General features: G+C 41.9%; 1 protein-coding gene across 1 annotated transcript in view; it reads left to right on the plus strand.

The window, feature by feature from the left end:
• Positions 1-2,291: 2,291 nt before the first annotated feature.
• Positions 2,292-23,952, plus strand: part of ptpn5 (protein tyrosine phosphatase non-receptor type 5) — a 181,501-nt gene continuing 159,840 nt past the window's right edge. The window contains exon 1 of the mRNA XM_028796021.2: positions 2,292-2,400. The gene's annotated coding sequence lies outside the window, so the exon portion shown is untranslated. The remainder of the gene's footprint in view (positions 2,401-23,952) is intronic.

Here is a 23,952-nt window from a genome sequence, read left to right on the forward strand (position 1 = left end):
CATGCTTCTCTAGACTGATGATGTTTTTGGTAATTGTATGCCATAGCAGTCACTCTTGTACTAGTAAGTAGACGGTGAATTCAGAAAGTCTTCAAACTTTGTTGGGCTGTGGGTTTAATTTTAAACTGATTAATGTCCCATTTGTGCCCATTCAGTCTACACTCAATGACCCATCATGACAAGGTGATCTCAGAAAGGTTTGTAGACTTTTAAAAAATCAAAAACTGAAATCTCTCATTTGAATACGTTTTTAAACCCTTCATTTAGTACTGCGTAGAAGCCCCTTTGGAAGCAGTTCCAACTTTGAGTCTTACAAGGTACATCTCTACAAGCTTTGCACACCTGGACTTGGGCAGTTGATCCCTTTATTTCTGGCAGATGCTCTAAAACTTCACTACACTGGATGGGGCACATCTGCAAACTGCCATCTTCAGGCCTCTCCACACATGTTCTACAGTGTTTAAGTCTGGGTTTTGGCCAGGCCAATCATGGACCTCCGTGTAGTCTTGGGTGTATGCTGTAAGTCAATGAACTGTCACTCCAGTCTGAAGTGGTGTGCACTCTGGAGCAGGACTTCTTCAAGGACCTCAATGTATTTGGCTGCATTCAAAATTCCCTTCAAATCTGACCAGTCTCCCTGTCCCTGTCTCTGAGAAGCACCGCCATAGCGTGATGCCATCACCACCATGTTACACCGTAGTGATGGTACCAGGCAGGTGATGAGCAGTGCTATGTATCCAGACATAAAGCTTGATGGTTTGATGTTCTTGGATGAAACCGACATGGCCTTCTGCTTTTGTAGCCCACCCAACTCAAGGTTTGATGGGTTGTGCATTCTGAGATGCTTTTCTCCTCACCACATTTGTAGAGAGTGGTTATCTGAGATATTGTGGCCTTTCTGTCAGTATGAACCTGTCTGGCCATTCTCCTCTGACCTTTCTCATAAAGAAACCATTTCCATCCACTCTGCTGTTAACTCTAAAGATTGTGAAAATCCCAGGAAATCAGCAGTTACAGAAGTACTCAAACCAGCCTGTCTGGCACCAACATTCATGCCACATTTAAAATCACTGGGATCAAAATTTTTCCCCATCTGGTGTTTGATATAAACATGAACTGAAGCTCCTGACCTGTCTCTGCATGACCCAATGTGTTGTGCTGCTGCTGCCACGTGATTGGCTGATTGGATATTTGCATGGACAACCAGATGTGCCTATAAAATTGTTTAGTGAGTGTATAAGAAAGTCATGCATCCATCCATTCATAGATTGTGTGTATTCAGGGGTCACAGGAAGCCAAAGTCAACCCAGGTGGGATACCCATTCTTGATAGGGCACAATATTGTTAATCTTCTTTTTTTTTCTTCTTTCTTTCAGTGTTTAGCTTTCTTTTTGCTTTTTGTCTCATACTTTTTAAAACACACAGCCCGGTTAAACATGTACAGTAAGGAGGAAGTCCTGCAGAACGTGTGGACCTTCACATGGACTGAGACTTGGGGCTAATTAGAATTCAGCGGAGACCACACGTAAAAAAAAATGCAGCGGAGTGACATTCTTGAAAACACCTGAAAGGATCGGGGCGAACCTGCAGTGCAACTGTAGACGAGAAGAATGAACAAAAAATGTCCTGCAGCCTCGTTCGAGCTGATATGAGGAGGACGCCAGCGTCTGTTCATGTATTTTTCATTCATATTTTTTTCCCATAGGAAAGGGGGGGGGGGGGGGGTTGGATGAGATAGGAAGATAGATAAAGGGAGAGGGAGAGAGAGAGAGCATCCATGTGTGCGTGTGCGAGGTAGCAATGGAAAGACTGAGTGTACACTGTGTGTGCGTGCGCGCGCGCGCGCGTGTGTGTGGGTGGGTGGGCTTTGAAAGGCTTTCTGTCAATCAAATCACTGAGCTGAAAAAGAAATAAAAAAGGGGAGGGGGGGTTGGAAGGTGCTGGTGTTGGTGGTGGCGGTGGTGATGGTGGTAGTAGTGGGGGGAGGATGCTGCCCACACAATTTAATCAGGGAGGTGGGCGGTGAAGACTGCTGCTGTGTGGAGGGGCTCAGATGAGCTGTGATTTCTGGAGAGCTGCCGCTTCTTCTTTTCTTTTTCTTCTTCTTCTTCATCATCACCTTCTTCATTCTCCCCTTTCGCCAGTTGCCACGGCTACGCACTCTCCACCATCTGACTGGCCGAAGGGACTAGTGGCCGAGAGAGAGAGAGAGAGAGAGAGAGAGAGAGACGTGGGGGAAGACAGAGAGAGAGAGAGAGAGAGAGAGAGAGAGACGAGCTCCCCGAAGAGTAAGCCCGACTCGTTGGGTGCATCAGCGCTTCACTCGCTTGTGACTTGAATTTTAATCGTGTTGCAGGTCGCCTCTTTTTCGCCACTGTCATCTGCGCTGCGCCCGGCAAGGTAAGGCTGTCACCTTTCTTCTTCCTTGCTGCTTCCAACTTTAAGGGTGGCTCGATGCATCATCCGATTCGTGAAAAGGACAAAGCGCAGCAGCGAAATCGGCGCTAGAATGAGACTTGTTCGCCTCGCGCACGCGTACACAAGTGCGCGCGCACACACGCAGAACAGGCACACGCGCGACTTGCGCGCGTCTCAAGCCGCTAATTGACTTGAAGAAGCGGGATCCACATGCTGCGTGAGTAGAGCCGCTGGAGCTTTGGGGTTTACTGCCTGTTTGCTTCAGAAGGGAGATTCGGAGAGGGGCTGCTGCTGCTACTGCTACTGCTGTGGCTGCTGTCACCGGGACTCTGCGCATCCTCCTACTCTTCCACACACACACGCACACACACCGTTAATACACGCTACTCCACCCCCTGACTTTTTCATTCATGCTATATTTGCAGCGTTTTTTACACCAAACGGTTAGCCGACCTGAGAATGACAAAAGGGGACTGGTGCTTGGACTGCATGGTGACCCGTCATGATGGCAGCGCACAGGTAATAAACAGGTTGCTTGTTCTCTGTGATGCGCATATTAATCAGGCGTGCTCGGATGCTGTAATGCTTTGATATTGTAGAGCTTACTTTATTTTCGTATTGATTTGGGAGATTAATTGGCAGATCAAAGTCCGTTACGGTACAAAAATGATTACGTGCAATAAATATTAACCGTTCTTTTGTGCGGGTTTGGGGATTTGCGTGTGTGTGTGTGTGTGTGCATCGTCGACTGGGTATTTTTATGAATCAAGAAAACAGCGAGTTCTGGAAGAATTGTCCATTTTCTGCAGTTCCATTAGACTTCGCCTTTTATGCAGATTGAGCGATGAGCCGGTGCGATGGAGCCACCTACCTGCTGTGCTTTAAAGGCTTCACTCCTACAAGAAGACAGCGCATCGCACCGCAAATGACACGAACGGAGAAAAAAAAATGACGACTGTCACGGAGCCGCTGGCTTTATTTATTTATTTATATCAGATGTTACGGTATATCTGTGCTCACATGCTTGTTTAAGTATAAAATCAAGCTGCACTGCTGAGGCTTCACCTAATTATGAAGAACTGTTACTCCTCGTGCTCGCGTTTCCTGTTCTCTTCGTGTTGTGTTATTAAGTTATCGCTTTGTGCAGTGGTGTTGTAGAGTTCGAGAACTCCGACTACTTTAGCAAAGGAGCAGCAGCTTTACGCCACGAATGGTGGGACAAGCGAAACCTTCAGGAACAACCACGGTCAGTAGGCTCGATTGTGGCTTTGGACTTCAAAAAACTGAGGTTGTGGGTTCAAATCCTGCTCATGACACGGTGTGACCTTGAGCAAGCCAATTCACCTGCATGTGCTCCAAGGAAACATATTGTGAGCTGTCAGGCGAATAACAATGAATATTAACTTACTCGATACGGGCATTTCGGCCGCCCAGTAAATATGATTGGGGTTGGCACGGCAGCGGAGTGCTGCGATGCTACTTCACGCGTGTTTAGTTGTCACACGTTCTCCTCGTCACAGTGGCTTTTCTTTCTCGTACTCCAGTTTCACTCCACTTCCCCTAAAGATGGAGTGGCGACACTTACACATTCCCTGCGAGCGTGAGTAGCCCCCGCGTCCACCTTTGGTTCCTGCCTTAAATAAATTGCAGCCAGAATGACCGCCGGCCCGCTACAACAGTGGGATGGATTGATGATGACTCAGAGTGTTGCTTTTATTTGCACTTGCTAGTTTTATACTTAATAATTCTGTGCAAATAAATCAATATACTGCTATGATAAGCAGCTGATGAGAGCTGAATGGGTGAATGAATGGTTCAAATAGTCCGCCCACGAATTTGTTTTCTGCGCATGTCTTTTCCAATGTTGTGGATTTGGTAGCGCTAATGGCAGGAGAAGAAGCTTTGGATGGGATACCCCGTCTAAGCCATTATAGCCCACTGTACAATAAGGGGGTTTAGTTAAGAGGCTTACAGATGGCAGTCGAATTGTAATTTTTCAGAATGCTACCTGCAGGTGAAGCCAAACCGCAGCGCAAATGTTTGTGGAAATTACAGAGCTTTATGGGGGGAGTCAGGGGCTACTTATAATGGCATAATACCGACAGACCACTTAACGTCTGAATGTGTAAAATGTATGCGTATAACGTGGGAGTGAAACACAGTCATGGATATTTGTCAGTGCTTACGTGTTAATATCTGTTAGTCTGCTACTGACTCAGTTCACTTTATCGTTTTATAGCGCCGTTCACTGAGTTCAGGCTCAGCGCGCTTCTTCAAGTTTACAGCTGTGATGAGTAACATAAATAGTTAAACTAAATATCACATCTGCACCGTGTGAACACATAAATGAGGCTAAACACACAGAAAAACAGAACAGCCCGATTAAAGAAATACACAGCGTGTGTGAAAGTGTAGAAAAAATATGAATGTATGTACTGTAAATCTGTGTACTATATGTGTGTGTGTGTGTGTTTGTGTGTGAGGGGATATCTGTGTGTGTGTGTCCTTCTGTGTGAATGGAGAGGTTTGGTATAAAGTCAGTGCAGAGGTATTTAGTCATTGTAGTCATTCTGGTGTGTGTTTGACAAGGAATTTGTTATTCATCATATAAAATTAAATGATTGATTGATTTATTAAACCTCTGTAAAAAAACACATCTATCTATCTATCTATCTATCTATCTATCTATCTATCTATCTATCTATCTATCTATCTATCTATCTATCTATCTATCTATCTATCTATCTGTTATATAGTGCCTTTCATATCTATCTATCTATCTATCTATCTATCTATCTATCTATCTATCTATCTATCTATCTATCTATCTATCTGTTATATAGTGCCTTTCATATCTATCTATCTATCTATCTATCTATCTATCTATCTATCTATCTATCTATCTATCTATCTATCTATCTATCTATCTATCTATAGCACCTTTAATGTTAATCCACACAATATAACAATACAACAAAATGTAGTGCGTTTCCTCTAAGCAGTGCTCACAAGGCTCAAGGACAACAAAGATACACACACATACACACATAAAAGAAAAAAACAAACATTGAATACTTATATACAGTCAGACACATACACTCAGTCACAATAATGCTTACTCTGCCGCTCATGTTGTGAAGAGGGGGGCTGAATGCACCCTAAGGAGATGCGGTCGCTCCTCTGAAACCCCCTCTTAAACAGTGATACAATGGGAAACAAATACAGTTGTTTTTTTTTTTTTTACCTCCTCTTTGCTTGATCAGCTGCTGCTGTTCTGTGTGATCTGCATCTCATGTGGCACTTCGACCATTTAAAGCCTGTACAGCAGCTGTCCTACTCTTTGTGTTTTATTTCTGGCCCTGGGTATGATTCAATCTCTTGGCACAAAGTCTCGTCTCGCGGAACATGGTTCCTTGATGTTTTTTAGTTTATAATTTAAAAAGGGAAAAAGAATCTGAAAATCTAACAGCATCACATTAAAGTTTGATAAATTCAGAAAAAAATGATACAAAACATATATGTGTAGCTTTTAAATATAAGCCCGATTTAAAGCATGACAAAAAAGTGACATAAAAACGTCACTGTTGCACTTTTAATCTTAGGATTTTATATATATTGAGTAGATATATATATATATATATATATATATATATATATATATACTGTATATATATATATATATATATATATATATGTTTTACATAAATGTAAAGCACACCAATGTATACTGTATATGGCTGAATATTAAACGAGGAAACCCAGCTGGCACATGAAATTTTCTTTTGGCAGCCAGAGTGTGTGTATATATATATATATATATATATATATATATATATATATATATATATATATATATATATATATATATATATATATATATATATATATATATATATATATATATACAGCGCATCACTTTTTCCACATTTTGTTATGTTACAGCCTTATTCCAAAATGGATTAAATTCATTTAATCACTCATCACTGTGTCAGAGCTCCAGAGGTCCTCTGTGGAGAGACTAGAACCTTCCAGAAGGACAACCATCTCTGCAGCAATCCACCAATCAGGCCTGTATGGTAGAGTGGCCAGATGGAAGGACTCTCAGACCATGAGAAAGAAAATTCTCTGGTCTGATGAGACAAAGATTGAACTCTTTGGTGTGAATGCCAGGCGTCACATTTGGGGAAAACCTGGCACCATCCCTACAGTGAAGCATGGTGGTGGCAGCATCATGCTGTGGGGATGTTTTTCAGCGGCAGGGACTGGGAGACTAGTCAGGATAAATGGAAAGATGACTGCAGCAATGTACAGAGACATCCTGGATGAAAACCTGCTCCAGAGCACTCTTGACCTCAGACTGGGGCGACGGTTCATCTTTCAGCAGGACAACGACCCTAAGCACACAACCAAGATATCAAAGGAGTGGCTATATATACAGTATCTCACAAAAGTGAGTACACCCCTCACATTTTTATAAATATTTTATTATATCTTTTCATGGGACAACACTGAAGATATGACACTTTGATCCAATGTAAAGTAGTCCGTGTACAGCTTGTATAACAGTGTAAATTTGCTGTCCCCTCAAAATAACTCAACACACAGCCATTAATGTCTAAACCACTGGCAATAAAAGTGAGTTCACCCCTAAGTGAAAAATGTCCAAAGTTCCTTTGAAGGAATGCAATTCCAGAAAAACACAGATCCAGTAGAAAAAAATGGAAGGACTGTCAGTCTGTCAGGTGTCTTTGCCTCCCAACATAGGATCTGCTCTTGAAGAGGTCAGGTTTCAGAATGAACAATGACTTCTGGTTGCTCTTCATCTTATAAAGCAGACTGGCTGGAAGCGGTGGGGCTTCAGTCAACGTAGTGGAAGTGACGTCACCTGTGACACCTTCCTCCATTCAAGGCAAACCAAGGTAGTGTCAGTTCAGGGTCCTGTCTCAGCCTCATTCTTCCTTTGTGTGTGTACAGTCTGTCTGTCTGGAAAGGTGTAATCGTGTGCGTGCCGTGTGTATGTGCAGAACATGTGTGAGTGTTTTTATCACTGCATGTGCAATGATACGTCTCTGCTGCCACAGTATTGTACCTGACATGTTAGCATCATGGCTTAATACAAACACCCTTCTGGTGAATCACTCTGATGTCGGTGAATCTAATGATAGTTACTGATCTATGAGACAAGTCTTCTTTGAAATTCATGCAGCTTGATCTGGAAACCGTAGGATTGGCTGACATAGCCATTAGCATCTGCAGTGGTCAAAGAGTTGGGGGGGCAAGTTATTGAGAACCTCATATCCAGTAACTGCTGTGATAAATGTTATAATTATGATGGCCTCTTCTCGTATGTCACTTTCAACATTTTAGACGATGCACTCATAGTTTTAACCGTTAATTCAGTCACTAAGCGGCCCTCTTATAAGAAGACCACCCAAATGCTTTGCTAGATTTGTTTATTGATCTGAAACACAATCCTATGAGTGTCAGGATGCACCATCTCTGTTTTGTCCCATGTGCCTGCGCCTTTCCTCCTGGACGTGTGCTGCGTCTTTCAGCAGTTGTGCTATGGCTGTGTGTCAGCTTGGGTTGTATTCTGATTGTGCGGACAGCAAGCACAGCACGCCGGTGCTCCCAAGAGTCACTGCTGCTCTTAATTAATTGGTGTGGCGGCTTTCTATGTGGACATCCCAAAGAATGTTGTGTGAACAACACAAATGAGACCTTTTGTTTTTTTTTTTCTTCTCCAATAAAGTCAGGGGATTTACTGAAAAGCAATGAAGCGTCCCACTTTGCAGGCTGACTTCACACTACACGGCTTATCCAGTGATTTTCAGTCAAAGATTTCATTCACTATAAAAGAAAATCTTGAGACGAGACGTGACTATTGCCAAGAGATTTTTTCAAGTGGGTAGAGGGGGTCCCTTCCTCCTCTCAACCATTTATGGTTAACGGTCCACGGCCATGGTCCTCTCACCTCTCGTTCGCGTGAATGCTTTACTCAGACACAGTTCCTGCGCTCTTAGCTCTTATAAATTTGTATGTTTTCCTCAATTTAAGTTCCCAATAAAAGAAGACATATTATGTCCAAATCTTATTGAAGAATTTCATCCCAAAGGGTTATCAACAGAAGAAATGAATACACAGGCAATCCTAGCACAGTGAAACGATGAAGTCAAGCAAATTAAAGCGAAAATTGTTTTTCAGTTACACAGCAAATTGGTTAAATGCGTATCAATAGATTATGCTGAAACAGTTGGTGGTGATGGTGTGGAAGATGAAAACATCAACTTACAATATCACGAAGAATATCTACAACCGTTAACACCATCTGGTCTTCCACCGGCCGAAATTACTGTTGAAAGAAGGATGTATCGTAATGTAATTGCGTAATTTATGTATGAGTGATGGGCTATGCAATAGGACAAGATTAGTTGTATTCAAAATTGGTCGAACAATTCTAACATGTAAAATTTTAACAGGTGACAAGAAAGGTAATGTAGTACATCATCCGCGGATAACATGAGACACCAAAGGAGATCTTGATATGCCATTCGTATTAAAACATTTACAGTTTACCGTTACAATAGCTTTTGCTCTGACAATTAACAAATCACAGGGACAAACATTCGAAAAAGTTGGTTTATTATTAGAGAGAAAGAAGCAAAATTCACTCACGGGCAGTTATACGTTGCGTTGTCACGATGTAACTCCAAACACAGAATCAAAATTCAATGCGATATTGATGAAAAGTTAATTCCAAATATTGTTTTTACTGAAGTTTTACAGTAAAACTGTAAGTTTAAAAAGTATTTGCGCGTTAATTTTGAAGTCAAATAGAACGAAAACATATAACGCAACAAATAACTCTAACTCAACATGAAACATAATTTTCTTTTAATTTATTAAGTTTTATTATTTTTTACTATGGTTAATTACTCACTGTAACGTAAAATAGTTAGTTCTATTATGCATATGTAACAGTTCCCGTGAAAATAACGATTTGTGTAAGTTGTACATCCACTTCCCCGTACGCGAGCGGCAGAGCCATGAAGTGGGGGTTAGCGAACGAAGCGAGCAGGGGGCAGAGCCCCCTACTGACCATAAAAAACATCACAGGGAGTCGTGGACAATAGTGGTGGGCGTTTCAATTCACATCACTGATTCGATTCTTCACTGATTCCCCAATTAATTTCACTTGAATAAATTGCAAATTAATAATGTTTTTATTTAATTCTATATCTATATATATAAAAATCTTTTCGCGTTTGAAACGGAAATTACGTATGACCACGCGATATGGAAATTACTCATGAAACGGAAATTACGTATGACCAAGAAGTGCGCCCCGCATCCTCCTCTCCCACCCCTCCTGTCTGGACTACAGCGCTGAGCCGTCCGCTGCCAGGTGCGTTCTGACAGAGAAGTTTTATTTAGATAGATAGATAGATAGATAGATAGATAGATAGATAGATAGATAGATAGATAGATAGATAGATAGATAGATAGATAGATAGATAGATAGATAGATAGATAGATAGATAGATAGATAGATAGATAGATACTTTATTAATCCCAGGGGGAAATTCACAAAAACAGCTTTGCGTCTTTCTACTTTTTAACTGCGGCGAGCTGTAATGGACGCAGGGAGGCACGGAATGTCGGGCTGCTCCGCGGGGTCGAGAGCTTCACAGTTTCGGGCAGCGTCCTCTCTTCTCGCACTGTTTGTGACAGTTCAAGTGCCCCATTGACTCCTGGGAGAGTGGAAATCTTTGCAAATGAGTGTCATCAGCGCCATCGAAGCAGGACTCTGTTTGTCCCTTAAAGTGAGTTCGGGTCACTAAAACCCAGCAACATTCAAGGTTACTTTTGTGATGAATTATTTTAATAAGTATTAAAATAAGTATTTTAATAAGTAAATCACAGGCATGTAGTGCAAGGTTGTCAGGCAGAAATTTGGACGATCACATAGAAAATGCAATTTCTGTACCACAGCGGTCGTGTAGCACCTTTCACAAGGGATCTACTACCGACACATGATCCAAATACATTTTAGCTGCTGTTATTACTACTTACCTGTTGTGTTATAGAGCCTTTAAAATGTAGTTTACCCCAAAACCACTCCAGTAGTGCTCAATATATCTTTACTTCTTAAATGTTAATGTTTTATTGTTTAATAACTTATAGACTACATTTTATTTTTTTCACTTGCACTCAGTGAGCGAAGCCACTGGGTAATCAACTAGTATTTTATAATTATTAAATTATATATTAAAAATGTAAGTAGTTAATTTCGTATAATATTAACTTCTTTGAAAGTGCAAACAATAAAAATATAGTGAAATACATAATTAACATAAGGCACTAAGTTAGAGAATCATAAGTGAACAAGAACTGTGTGACTCATTCTTGGGTAATGATTTAATAATTCAGTTTGCAAATGAAATGAATGAGCATTGTGTGACTCATTTTTGGGTAATAATTTATTGATTCACTTTGCAAATCAAATTAACGAGTATTGTGTGACACATTTTTGGGTAACAATTTTTTGATTCACTTTTTTAAATCAAATGAATGAGAATCGTGTGACTCATTCACAGGCAATGTATGTTTTAGTGATTCACTTTGCAAATCACATGAATGAGAATTGTGGGGCTCGTGCTAAAGTACTGATTTAGTGATTCATTTTGCAAATCAAATGAACGAGAATAATGTGGTTCATTTTCTGTTAATGTATGTTTGAATGATTCACTTCACAAACCAAACGAATGAGAATTATGTTACTCATTTTCGGGTAATGGTTTAGTGAAACACTTCGCAAATCTAATGAATGGGAGTCGTGTGCCTCATTCGGTATATTTTAGCGATTCACTTTACAAATCAAATGAACAAGAACTATACCACTCGTTCTTGCATAAAGTATGTTTTAGTGATTCACTTCACAAAACAAATGAATGAGAATTTTGTGACTGGTTCTTGGGTAACAATTTTTTGATGCACTTTTTTAAATCAAATGAATTAGAATCGTGTGGCTCATTCACAGGTAATTTATGTTTTAGTGATTCATTTTGCAAATCAAATGAACAAAAATTATGTGGCTGATTCTCTGTTAATGTATGTTTTAGTGAAACTTCGCAAATCAAATGAATGAGAATTGTGTTACTCGTTCTTGGGTAATAATTTATTGATTCGCTTTGCAAATCAAATTAACGTGAATTGTGTGACTCATTTTTGGGTAACAATTTTTTGATTCACTTTTTTAAATCAAATGAATGAGAATCGTGTGGCTCATTCACAGGCAATGTATGTTTTAGTGATTCACTTTGCAAATCACATGAATGAGAATTGTGGGACTAGTGCTGAGGTACTGATTTAGTGATTCATTTTGCAAATCAAATGAACGAGAATTATGTGGCTCATTCTCTTTTAATGTGTTTTAGTAATTCACTTCGTAAACCAAATGAATGAGAATTATGTTACTCATTCTTGGGTAATGGTTTAGTGAATTACTTCACAAATCAAATGAATGGGAGTCATATGCCTCATTCAGTATGTTTTAGTGATTCATTTTACAAATCAAATGAACAAGATTTATACCATTCTTTCTTGCATAATGTATGTTTTAGTGATTCACTTTGCAAATCAAATGAATGAGAATGGTGTTACTCATTCTGGGGTAACGATTTAGTGATTCACTTTGGAAATCAGGGCAGCATGTTGGTGCAGTGGTAGCTCTGCTGCCTCACAGTAAGGAGACCCGGGTTTGCTTACCGGGTCCTCCCTGCATGGAGTTTGCATGTACTCCCCGTGTCTGCGTGGGTTTCCTCCCACCATCCAAAGACATGCAGGTTAGGTGCATTGGCAATCCTACATTGTCCCTAGTGTGTGCTTGGCGTGTGGGTGTGTGTGTGTCCTGCTGTGGGCTGGCCCCCTTCCCGGGTTTGTTCCTGCCTTGCGCCCTGTGCCGGCTGGGATTGGCTCCATGACCCTGTGTTAGGATGTAGCGGGTTGGACAATGACTGACTGACTTCGGAAATCAAATGAATGAGTATTGTGGGACTCGTTCTCGGGTAATGATTAAGTGATTCACTTTGCAAATAAAATTAACGAGAATGGTGTTACTCGTTCTCGGGTACTGATTTAATCATTCACAATGAGTATCATGTGTCTCGCTCCTGGTTAGTGTAGGTTTTAGCCAATCACTTCGAAAACCAAACAAATGAGAATTGTGTTACTCATTCTCAGGTAATGGTTTAGTAGATTACTTCTCAAATCAAATGAATGGGAATTGTGTGACTCATTCTCGGGTAATGCATATGTTAGTGATTTACTTTGCAAATTAATTGAACGCAGATCACGTGACTCATTCTTGGTTAATGATTCAGTTCAAACTTAAATGATCTGGTGAATGAAATATGTGTCAGTCTTCAACAAACTGTAAATAAATTCTAAAGTAAAGTTGAAAGCAAAATGATTACTAGAAATTAGAATAATATTTTCATAAGGGTACATTTTATGTGACTAATTTGTCAAATGTACAAAGGGACATAAATGTATTCATTTAACATTATGTTTATATATTCTGTTAAAAGCAATTCCAGTAACAAATTGTACTAAACAAACTATTAATACATTTTAGTATAAATGTATTGTGACTGTATGGTATTGTACTTGAATGATGAATGAGAGAATGAAGAATGACAGAGCTCTCGTTCTCTGGTAATGTTCTAACTAGATAGAGCCAAAAGTGAAGCGAATGAGAATCAAAAATCAGACGGGCAGACCAGCATCACGCATGCGCTTTGAACCTCTAAACTAAAATGGCTGACAGCATCACGCATGTGCTTTAGCACTTCAAGTGAGAACTAGTGAATCGCTGATGAATTATCTCCTACCATTCACTGAAAAAAGCAATTTAAAAACATTGAATCGTTAGCGAATGGCCCGTCACTAATGGTCAGCTCATGACCACCAGTAGTGTAGTGTGGCACCCCGGCGGGTTGATCACAGCACTCTTAACAGGCAATTCTCTGTGACATGTTACAAATAGATCAGTTTGATTGGATTTTTCCAGGGGGCGGTCACAAGTTATCGTGGCGGACGGGGCTCTGGTGTCTGTGCGAGTTGACAGCCAATGGAGAATCACCTGGAAGTATAATGTGTTTTGATTGGTGTTTTTAATTACATTTCCTGAAATGTTTTGAGTTTCGGCCTTTGCCATCGTGTCTCCCCCAAGGTTCTTCACCAGACTGGAGTTCAAATTCATGTTTTATGTCTCTTTTGCTAATTAGTGATATTTTAATTTGTGTTTTTTATATGCATCATTCTTTTTTTTTTTAATTCATGTGTTTTGTGGGAGGACCCTCCAGAGGCGGGGCCAACTAAAACTGCCCCTCAACCCTATAATGCCGGAGGGTCTCCCACAGTTCCTGGCAGTTCATTTCAAATGTGCCTGGGAGTGGTGAGTTTATTTATTTACAGATTATGTGACCTTCTGCTCTGTTTCTTTCGATTACTTCTTTAGAATTCTGCATTGGGATTTTGTTCGCTCGGATCGCCTTGTGTTACAGGCAATTCCATTTTACCTTTGTACTCCACGGAGCTTCAAAGTGATTGGAATACTTTTGGTGAAGAGTAAATCTTTTGTTTTTATAAAGATTCAGTGGTTACCCTTATTATTAGCTGGGTTTTGAGAGTGATATCCCCCTCTAGTGGTCATTTTGGGAAGTGTTTGGGACTACATGCTTTTGGGACTTACTAGTATTTCTGTGCTTTCAGAGTCCTAGTACTAACCCTGAGCAGGGCCGTCTTAACGCATGGGCACGCTGGGCAGTTGCCCCTTGGGTCCCACAAGCATTTTGGCCCCATGCTAATCTATATATATTGTGACTTGATGAATGGTTGTGTAGGTTGGGGGCCCCAGTGCTCTGCTTTGCCCGGGGGCCTATACAGTAATCCCTCCTCCATCGCGGGGGTTGCGTTCCAGAGCCACCCACGAAATAAGAAAATCCGCGAAGTAGAAACCATATGTTTATATGGTTATTTTTATATTGTCATGCTTGGGGGTGCACAGAAACACAGGAGGTTGTAGAGAGACAGGAACATTATTCAAACACTGCAAACAAACATTTGTCTCTTTTTCAAAAGTTTAAACTGTGCTCCATGACAAGACAGAGATGACAGTTCTGTCTCACAATTAAAAGAATGCAAACATATCTTCCTCTTCAAAGGAGTGAGCGTCAGGAGCAGAGCATGTCAGAAAGACAGAGGAAAGCAAACAAATCAATAGGGCTGTTTGCTTTTAAGTATGCGAAGCACTGCGGCACAAAGCTGTTGAAGGCGGCAGCTCACATCCCCTCCGTCAGGAGCAGGGAGAGAGAGAGAGACAGAGTTTGTTTTTCAAGCAAAAATCAATACGTGCCCTTCGAGCTTTTAAGTATGCGAAGCACTGTGCAGCATGTCATTTCAGGAAGCAGCTGCACAAAAGATAGCAACGTGAAGATAATCTTTCAGCATTTTTAGACGAGCGTCCGTATCGTCTAGGTGTGCGAACAGCCCCCCTGCTCAATGCTCCTACGTCAGGATCAGAGAAAGTCAGCGCAAGAGAGACAGAAAAGTAAGCCGGGTAGCTTCTCAGCCATCTGCCAATAGCGTCCCTTGTATGAAATCAATTGGGCAAACCAACTGAGGAAGCATGTACCAGAAATTAAAAGACCCATTGTCCGCAGAAATCCGCGAACCAGCAAAAAATCCGTGATATATATTTAAATATGCTTACATACTGTATAAAATCCGCGATGGAGTGAAGCCGCGAAAAGCGAAGCGCTATATAGCGAGGGATTACTGTAATGCTACTCCTGAGGCAGCCAGCCTCAGCCCTTGCGGACTGTGATGAAAATGAGTGACGAGTGTATGTCACATAGATAAGTATAGTGGGGCTCTCCATGCTGATCAAAGCTAATAATTTAGGCGTTTCCAGTATTAACTTGTCCAATGATGTAAAAGGAACCATAAAGGTTAAACTGCCTTTCGTCGTTACTTTTAAACAACACAACACGAACAAAACGGGAAGGTTCACAAAGGTTACACTTGACTAATTTTGCTATGGTGAAAGTTGAGGCTGACCTAAAAAGAGTTTCTTGGGGTTTTGGAGAGAAAAGCCAAGCAAAATGACACCTTTTATTGGCTTACTAAAAAGATTACAATATGCAAGCTTTCGAGGCAACTCAGGCCCCTTCTTCAGGCAACATGTAATACAGAGATTGGAGTTCCCTATGTTTATATACACACCCTAGGACAAGAAACAACATTGGTAAATATTTACAGTAAATGAGAAATTTTAAATGTAAAAAATTAACAGATTCATTCAGGCTAGGGTTAATTAAACAAGAGAGAGACGAACAATGTATTGTCAAGATCTCTGGATAAGATAACTGTCCAACAAAGTCTTTTGAAGTTTGTAATGAGTTTTTTCAAAACAATGTGGGTCTGTAGACATTCTGAGAGATGTAAACAATCCTCATATCTGGCCATAAAACTCTTGTCTCTATTCAAACCATGTTGTAAAGTATTAAATTTTAGCATGAGTTTAACTTCCCATTCTTTTCTCTCTTGCTGTGTTTTGAAGTTGCCCATAAGCAACCGTGACTTTAAAGTCACTCTCACAGTGTCCATGGCTGTTGAAGTGGGCCGCTACAGGAACATCTGTGTTGCCACGTTTAATGTGGAACCTGTGTAAATTCATTCTCTGGCGGAGTGTTTGTCCAGTTTCTCCCACATAGAGTGCAGTGTCAGGACATTTCATGCAGAGAATTAGGTAGACTACATTAGATGATCTGCAGGAAAATGATCCCTTTATGTGATGTTCAAGTCGGCAGTGTGGTATAACTATACGGTCTGTATCATAGATGTGGGCACATATTTTGCATCTTTTCTGTAGACATGGAGATGTGCCATTTTCTGTTGGTTCACTTAGGGAGCTTCAGACAATTAGTTGCTGAAGGTTTGGTGGTTGTCTGTATGCCAGGAGGGGAGGTTCAGGAAATCCATTTTTTAGTGTTTGGTTATTGTTTAGTATTGGCTGAAGTTCTTTTATAATTTTTCGAAGTGTTTCAAGATGTGGGTTGTAGGTGACAACAAGGGGGATGCGGTTCTTGTTGTCTTTGTTTTTATATTTGTGGATGAAGACACCAGACAAGACTGCAGGTGTGGTCATATAGCAGCTTTATTTTCTCATCGTCACAGTGAGCAGGTTTCAGAAAAACAGGCAATCAATATTACTTGACAGCGTCAGGGCTCTTCTGAACCCCGTCTATTGGGTGGGGCAAAGTTTTTATACACCTAGAATGCGTGATTTAATATCATTATGAAATGCAACAGTTGACACTTTGTTATACATAATCCTTGAGCCCCTCCAACGCCCCTTTTGCAACTTGATTTCTTGGCCCCTTTGTTATGGCGTTCAGATGTAAACTAAGGGAAAACGTAATAAGGCAGTCTCAGTGTGGAATGCTTAGACCTTGAGTCCTTTGGACAAATATTTTTCTGTTTGCTCAGCAAAGCATGTTTTTAAAGCTTACTTCTGCTTAACTTTTTAGACAAGGATTAGTACAAGGGAACGAAGAGAACATTCGTCTTTCACATATTCCAGAAGGTTGTCTCTGGGTATGGCAGTAGCTCTTCTTATTTGAGTGTCTGTTGTTTTGGAGGTGTAACCTTGTCTGATGAAATCTTGTCTGAGCTCCTGCAGTTGTTGATCCCGGTCTGTCGGGTCTCAGCAAATACGATTGTACCGTATTGCTTGGCTGAAAATAATGGAGCGCCTTATATGCTTGGGGTGGAAGCTATCACTTTTCAGGTAGGTCCGTCTGTCTGTCGGTTTGTGAAAAACAGAAGTTACGAGGGTGTTGTCTTTCAGTTGAACGGTGGTGTCAAGGAAGCTGACTTCTGTTTTTGAGCAATTCAGCTTCAGCTTTATGTTGGGGTGAAAAGAATTATATTCATTATGAAAATGGAGGAGGTCCTTCTCACTGGCAGTCCAGATTATGAAGATGTCACCTCACAGGTGGCGCAGTGGTAGTGCTGCTGCTTTACAGTAAGGAGACTATGGAAGATTGTGCGTTCACTTCCCGGTTCCTCCCTGTGTGGATAGCGCTTTGAGTACTGAGAAAAGCGCTATATAAATGTAATGAATTATTTATTATTATTATTATTATTATTATTATTATTATTATTATCTATGTAACGGAGATACAACATTGGTTTTACGATGCACATTGACATGAAATCTTCCTCCAATTTTGCCATAAATAGGTTTGCATAGTGAGGTGCAAACCGACAGCTCATTGCAGTCCCCATTTGTTGCAAGTAGCAATCTTGTCCAAAAGAGAATAGATTATGTGTCAGAGTGAATTTTATCATTTCTATTACTGACTTTGTGGGTAAATCATGTTGTTTGAGGTACATTTCACATGCCAATATGCCATCATCATGGGGGATGTTTGTGTAAAGTGCCTCAACATCCATTGTGGCCAGTAAGGTTCCCTCAGGTAAGGGGTCTAAAGCCGAAGTCAGTGGTGTCCTGGATGTAGCTGGTTGTATTACGGGTGAGGGGTTTAAGGATGTGCTCCACCCAACCTGAAACATTTTCTGTAAGGGAGCCAATTCCTGAGATTATAGGCCTTCCTGGGTTCCCTTCTTTGTGGATTTTAGGAAGCATGTAGAAGTAACCCATTTTGGGGTTCTCAGGAATTAAACTGTTTACATGATCCCTGATGTCAAGAGGAAAGCTACTTACTATTTTTTTTAGTTCCTTTTTGTAGAGATCTGTTGGGTCTTCTTGCAGTTTGTAATAATGTATAGTATTGGACAATTGTCTCTGTGTCTCCTGTATATAATCTGATGTGTTCATGATGACTAAAGCACCCCCTTTGTCTGCTGGTTTGATAATGATTTCTGTATTTTCCCTTAGTGAATGTATGGCTCTCCGCTCATCCCCAGTAATGTTTTCTATCCGACTTTGTTGCCTGTTTCCTTTCACTCTCTGTCGGAAGCAGTCTATCTGTTTTTGAGGGTAGAAAACAAGGACCACTGCTCCCTAAAGCCTTACTCACATCGCCTTGTTTACCTGTGAATATTTTTCCGCAACTGTGTAATGTAGGTGTTGCACTAGCTGGGGGTTCAAGTTCCTGTTTAGTGTCTTTTTTGCTCATGTTTGAGTTTTTGTTTATGTTAATAAGTCAAAGGGTGGCACAGTGGCGCAGTGGGTAGCGCAGCTGCCTCACAGTAAGGAGACCAGGGTTCGCTTCCTGGGTCCTCCCTGCGTGGAGTTTGCATGTTCTCCCCGTGTCTGCGTGGGTTTCCTCCCACAGTCCAAAGACATGCTGTTTAGGTGCATTGGCGATCTTAAATTGTCCCTGGTGTGTGCTTGGTGTGGGTGTGTGTGTGCCCTGCAGTGCGCTGGCGCCCTGCCCGGAGTTCGTTCCTGCCTTGCACCCTGTGCTGGCTGGGATTGGCTCCAGCAGACCCCCGTGACTCTGTGTTAGGATATAGCAGGTTGGATAATGACTGACTGACTAATAGTTAAAAATGTTTGCTATCTCTTGCCCTATATGTACCTTCAGTGCATTTCCTCGATATCCTTGTGTGCGTGAACCTCTCCTCTCCCATAAAGCCTGCTGTTCAGAGTCTGCTGTTATTTTCATGTCACCGTCTGTCTGATTTTATACTTCATATCTTTGAAGGCCACTCTCTCAGCGTGACTCCTGTGCCGTTTCTCCTCCTCTTGTGTCTCAATACAAAGTCAAACCGACCAATCGGACTGCACACATGCATACCTTAATGGTTTATTATATTGCAAATTGTGGGCTATTTAATTTCTATCTGTTTATGTATCTTGTGTTATGTATCAGATGTTTTGTGGGTGTTTCCCCAAGAGGTGGGGCCACCTGTCCATCATCTCATGGGACCGCCCTCAGCCCTAGAGAGGCGGGGACAATCCACAGTTCCTTTGCAGTTCATTTGAATGCGCTTGGGAGTTGGTGAGTGTTTTAACTGTGATTTTCTGAGCTTTTGATGTTTTTGTCATGTATTGGATGTTTCTGAACATGCGCTCTGTTTTTTGAATTTCACATTGGGCAACTCCATCCATCCATCCATTTTCCAACCCGCTGAATCCGAACACAGGGTCACGGGGGTCTGCTGGAGCCAATCCCAGCCAACACAGGGCGCAAGGCAGGGAACCAATCCCGGGCAGGGCGCCAACCCACCGCAGGACACACACACACACACACACCCACACACCAAGCACACATTAGGGCCAATTTAGAAACGCCAATCGACTTAACCTGCATGTCTTTGGACTGTGGGAGGAAACCAGAGCACCTGGAGGAAACCCACGCAGACACGGGGAGAACATGCAAACTCCACGCAGGGAGGACCCGGGAAGCAAACCCAGGTCCCCAGGTCTCCTAACTGTGAGGCAGCAGCGCTACCACTGCAATTGGGCAACTCCTTTTTGCTTTTTCTGCTCTGTGGAGTTTACTTTTGTTCAAGAGCATTTTTGAATAGTAGATATGTGTACTTATAACAATCCTGTGTTTCTCTTTTCTACTAGCCAGGGTTTGATGGTAATATTCTCCTCTAGTACAGGGGTGGGCATGTTGATGTCGATCCTGGAGGGCCGCAGTGGCTGCAGATTTTCATTCCAATCCAAATTGCTTAACTAGAAACCAATCCTTGCCAGTCTCAAACCTTTGTGAAAGGCGCTATATAGCGCCCGACCCGGCACAGACTGAGGCAGAGGCACGTACTTAAATAAAACACTTTTTTATTTTTCTTCAGCCGTGGGGCACACCTTCCCCATGTCCCACAGGCCCAACACAGTCCCAAAAACACTCACAATAACTACAACAATCCTTCTGGCACCACCACTCCTCCTCCTCAGGCTTAGTCCTCCTCCTCCCGACTCTGGCTCATGAGTGGTGGATGCTGGCCCTTTTTATAGCCCACCCGGAAGTGTTCCAGGTGCTTGATCACCTGTGGCTAATTGCACTTCCGGGTGGGGCTGCAGAGATGTCCAGGTGGGTTCCTGGCTCCATGCAGCACCCCCTGGCGGCCACCCCAGCTCCCCACAGGGTTGTGGAGAGCTCCATCTCCCAGGAAACCCTGCGGGAAACTGAGGCACCATCGTCAGCCAGAGAGGCTGCCACCAAGCGTCCTGGGGGAGGTAGTGAGATATCCATAGCTGCTCCCCCGGAACATATACAGAAGGGGTGTCCCGGCCGGGCATAGGACCCGGCTGCCTGTCACAGTTTCCCTCCCTTAGATGAGGCTTAAGGGGCTCATCGGCCTGCCCCGCGAGGGCCGGTCTTCTCCAGGACAGGGAGTCGGCATCCTTGGCTCCGTGGTTGTACCCTGTGAAAATATAACGAACAGGTCTGGGGGTGCTGCCCTGACGTCCCTGCCACTCGGACGTCCTATCTGAACAACACCTCCAGACGTGGCCACCGCGGCCGCAGTTATAACATAACCAACCCCCTCCAGTTCGACCCTTGCGGGAGTGGAAGCAGGCAGGACACTCCTGCTCCTTTGCCCACTCCGAAGAGGACTCATGACGGTTCCGCCCCTTTGCAGCGTAGCCCTCCTGCACAGTCAAACTGACGGGCTTACTCTGCACCTTGTTGGGAGTTCCCGACCTCTTTGTCCGGGTCCTCCAGGCATCGGGGCGCCCCCTGGCAGTGGCCACGGGCCCCTACAGGGTAGAGCTTCCACGCCCCCAATACAACCAGGGCGGACGCCCCCTCGCGGTCTGGAGGAGGAATGAGCCCTCCTCCTGTCTTCCTGGGCGTCCCGGCCGGGCGTGAGCCCCATCCGGGTGCCACTCCTTATTTAATTTCATAGCTTCTTAGTCTGCAACGTTAGGTTCTTATATTGTAGATTTTTTTCCTTTCCAAGGATATCATCCAAGTGATTTGAAGCCTAAAACAAATAATTGTCAGTCTGTCATTTTTCTCTTAAGTATTTAATTGAGCCAAATGGTGCCTGATGAATCCACTCAGGTGTCAATGGAAACGAGTTAGATGGCTGCTCTGTCATTGACATCTTATTGCTAATAAGGACCCATTAAAACACTGAATGCAGATGTTTAAGGTTGAAATAAGCAATTATGAGCGTCTCATACCACCAACGGCTCCTACATGCTGACCTTCTTAGTCGCCGACTGAAACGTTCTGTGTCACTTCAGGTATGATGTGGCATGGTGGTGCAGTGTTTACTGCCACTGATTTATGGATCCTGCTCCAGCTCAGGAGTTTGCACGTTCTCCATGTTGTAGAAATGAGTTGTGCAATTTTTCACAGTAATTATTTGTATTTGTGACACCTTTGTGCTTCCATTTTGTGATCGGTTCATCATTTTGTGTGTTGATTTGCTGCAATGTGATTTATAGTAATGACCTCTGTTAGCCGTTGTGTGGTTCATGGGCTGTGATGGTGGCATTAGGGGCTGTGGATGGGTGAAAAATGTGAGATGTTTTAAAAAGGCTGACTGTAATCACACTCTGATTTGCTCAGGCTTAATTTTGCAGCTCTTCCCTGATTGGACCCTGCATTACATCACCTCATTCTCTGATTGGTCACCTTTCATGGGAGATCTATTCCATATTCCAACAGCAGAGTGGTGGCTCTGGGGCTAAGGATCTGCGCTGGTATCTGGAAGGCTGCTAGTTCAAATCTTGTTACTGCCAGAAGGGATCCTACTCTGTTGGGCCCTTGAGTGAGGCCCTTAACCTGAAAATTGCTCCAGAGGTGCTGTACAATGGCTAACCCTGCACTCTGACCCCCAAAGTTCAGGTCAGGTTAGGGAGCATGCACTGGTATAGTGCGTTGCCACACCCACCACATGATGAAATAGCTCAGGATCCTGGTTGGCAAACCACCAGGCAGACATGCGGTCCAGTCCTACCCTCCAGAAATGACAATCTATCTGCCAGGTGTTATGTGGGCGTCCCCTTGGCCTGGTCTCGCCACTTCGGCTCCACAACAATGACGATCCAGAAAGTCGGACCACCCTCTGGGGTGAACAATATATATATATACTGGCAAAATACCCGCGCTTCGCAGCGGAGAAGTAGTGTGTTAAAGAGGTTATGTAAACATATATATACATATACATATATACTTATATATACATTTCTACATATACACATATCTACATATATACATATATATATACATATACACATCCACATATATATACATATATCAACATATATATACACATACATATACACACATACATACATACACATATATATATATATATATATACATACAGACACATATATACATATACATATTTACATATCTACATATATATACACATATATACATATCTACATACATACACATCTATCTATCTATCTATCTATCTATCTATCTATCTATCTATCTATCTATCTATCTATCTATCTATCTATCTATCTATCTATCTATCTATCTATCTATCTATCTATCTATCTATCTATCTATCTATATACATCCCCGTGCTTTGCAGCGGCGAAGTACTGCTTTTAAATTTTTATTAAGAAGAAAACCTTTTTAAATTGAGTGAAAATATACCAATAACAATTTGTTAAGGATCTGTTTTTTTGTGAAGCTGACTTCACACAGCCTCTCCGCTGTTTTATAACCGAACGTCATATAAGGTCTTCCTTTTTCGTTGCTTTGCCAATGGAAGCAGCCTTTTTATTTAATCCTGTTTTTACGATTGTTCTGTTTGTATATCACGTTGTCAGTTCAGCACTCTGGTTGTAATATGACCAAGCCGTGCAAGCACACTCTTGAGAATGCAACGTATATTTGTACAGGAGAAAAGCAATCTTGCCTGAAATCAATGGCAACCTTTTGTAGGTCTATGAACTTAATTTAAACTTTAGGTTTACACGGTGCTTTCTTTCCGAAGTACCTGCACTCATGAATATGTCTGTATGCGTCAGTCGCTCAAATCCCCACGGTTCGCACCGGCGAAGTTCTGCTTTTAAATTTTTATTAAGAAGAAAAGAAAACCTTTTAAAATTGAGGGAAAATATACCAATAACAGTTTGTTAAGGATCTGTTCTTTTTGTGAAGCTGCCTTCACTCGAGTGATCACTTCGAGCTTTAAGCCTGAGAAATCACCCTGTAAATGCACACGTTTAATTGCACATCTGTTAATATGTATGCTTACACAGTATTAAAAGACACTCAACAATTACACAGTATTAAAAGACACTCAACAATTAACGTCATTTACCTTCGTTCCCGCGTTTGACTCGTGCTGTAAATCTCTTCCTTGTTTTCACTTCACGTGATTACATAGGAGGCGTAATACATGTTAAGCCTCAGAAATCACCCCGTAAATGCACACGTTTAATTGCACATCTGTTAATATGTATGCTTACAAAGTATTAAAAGACACTCAACAATACACAGTATTAAAAGACACTCAACAATTAACGTCATTTACCTTCGTTCCCGCGTTTGACTCGTGCTGTAAATC

The sequence above is a fragment of the Erpetoichthys calabaricus genome, chromosome 2, assembly GCF_900747795.2.
Source record: "Erpetoichthys calabaricus chromosome 2, fErpCal1.3, whole genome shotgun sequence".
Classification (NCBI taxonomy): domain Eukaryota; kingdom Metazoa; phylum Chordata; class Cladistia; order Polypteriformes; family Polypteridae; genus Erpetoichthys; species Erpetoichthys calabaricus.